Below are 2,129 nucleotides of genomic sequence, written 5' to 3'. Positions count from 1 at the left end.
AAGATGTATCTACAAGAGACGAAGAAAGGTGTAGAATAGCGTCGCTCCAAGCACCACGTTATAAATGACGGTGAGGAAGGAGGAAACGAGTGGTGAATTATGTAGAGGGAAGAAGTAAATGTGGAGACTGTTCACAATGTGAACTCAAAAATGACGTAAAACTGTTGCTGACATATTATCGAAGACGCAAAAAAGACCAATGAAGAATCTCTGTATACTCCCAGCCCTGTCCATTTCTTCCAAACTAAGTACAAGGATTCACTAAACCAATGCTTGTCAATATTTTTAATTGTCGTAGACAGTGCCCACTTTTGCCACATTTAATAAGAAGAGGCTAAAATGTGTGCACCTTTACCTGCATCTAAAATTACTTCTAAGTATGGCATTAAATAGTACCTGTTACTACCCGGGTGGGTTATCCCATCGCCCACCAAAACTACTAAAATAAACCAATAGTGGATGATACTGCCCACGTTAGTAAGCACTGTGTGGGTGGTTTGGGGGAGGGGGCGCTACTGGTATGTCCTATCTTTTTACTTTCCCTCCATTGTTCCTGTCAGTCTGTCTTCTTTTCCAACAGCACTTAAATGATCATTGTTGTTGTGTCGATTTATGTCGTGCTTCTCTTTACTCTAACAAACAAAGCTAGCAATGCATGCATGCACTATACAAACAAGTCTTCGGAATTTGCAACATTTTACGTCAAGTTTAAGCACATTATATTGTGTACACAGCTCAGTGTAAGGAAAGCTCAGAGTAAGTAGCTATCGCAGGATGCAGCCTGAGCCCTCACGGGCAGCTTTCATTTTAATGCACAAAAAGAAAAATAACACATCACCTTCCGGCTGTTGTAACAACCGACATGATCATCTTTACACACACACACACACACACACAAATCATAAAAGCCAAAGAGAGAACGACAATATTTAATTGTGACAATCAAATCGTCCATTATCTCCTTTAGGACTTTATAACTCTTTGACCTGGTATGAATTTATTGATTGGCCATAAAAAAAAACTAACAAGAACATCCCTCTTAGAGGGTAATAAAAACCATCATAAAAATAAATTAACACATTCACAAAGCTATCACAAGGATGAAATCCCTTTTCAGCCGAATTAAAACAACTTATTCATTTTATAATGACAGTCATTCGAGAGAAAAAAGGGGGGCATAAATCATTGTATTGCTTTCAACAAGTCCAAACGAGATAGTAAGTTCAGGCACGTATGCCTTACCTTTTGGCTGCGCATACATTGAGACGTCATTCATAGCCTCAAACACATTGAAACATCAAGCAAACTGCAAAGAGGCGGAAAAGAAAGCGCAACATTCATAGTTAGTCAAATCTAACTCAATTTTACGTCTTTTTTAACCCCATAGATTCTTTTCGATTGTCACCACGACAGATAGGAGGTTTTGTGTTTGATCAAAAGCATTTTGAAAATTGAACTTTCGAGACTGACTGATTCCTAACTCAAGCTTTGGCTCTTTACGGTATAACAGGTACATGTATATGTAGTGTAACTGTTAGGCTCTTCGCCGTAGCTCGCAGAAGACACGTGTTCGATTCCCTTACGAGCGTCTTCTGGTGGGACGCTTGTTTTTGTTGTTTTTTTTGTTTTTGTTGTTTTTGTTTTGTTTTTTGGGGTTTTTTTTTTTTTTTTAATCGAGCATCTCCGTCGACGTTTATTTGCGGGGATGGCTTTAATTGGGGGGGTTTTCGTTGTTTCTTTTTATATCAAGTATCTCCGTCATCTGCTGGGGTGCATTTTGAGAGGGGGGTTGGGTTGTTCGTTTTTGGGGTTTTGTTTTGTTTTTTGTTGTGCTTTTTTAAAGTGGTTTTTATTTTATGTAATCACGTATCTTTGTCTAGGTATATTTTCTGGGACGTTGTACGCATTGCAGCACGAGTTGGCCTTGAACAGACCAAGCCCGCCTCCTAAATGATGTAAATGGGGCGAAATTCTATTCCCTTGTTTCACTTTCCAATTTGCTTGACATTCCAAGATTCTGTAACCATACGCAGACATAAGATCTTTAACAACACCAAAGCACAATACATGAACATGTAAAAAAGCGTTTGGCCTCACTATCTTTCCGTAATCAAGTATTTCAGAAAAAA

Source organism: Aplysia californica, unplaced genomic scaffold (genome assembly GCF_000002075.1).
Source record: "Aplysia californica isolate F4 #8 unplaced genomic scaffold, AplCal3.0 scaffold01455, whole genome shotgun sequence".
In the NCBI taxonomy this organism is placed as follows: domain Eukaryota; kingdom Metazoa; phylum Mollusca; class Gastropoda; order Aplysiida; family Aplysiidae; genus Aplysia; species Aplysia californica.
This window is presented reverse-complemented; position numbering follows the sequence as displayed.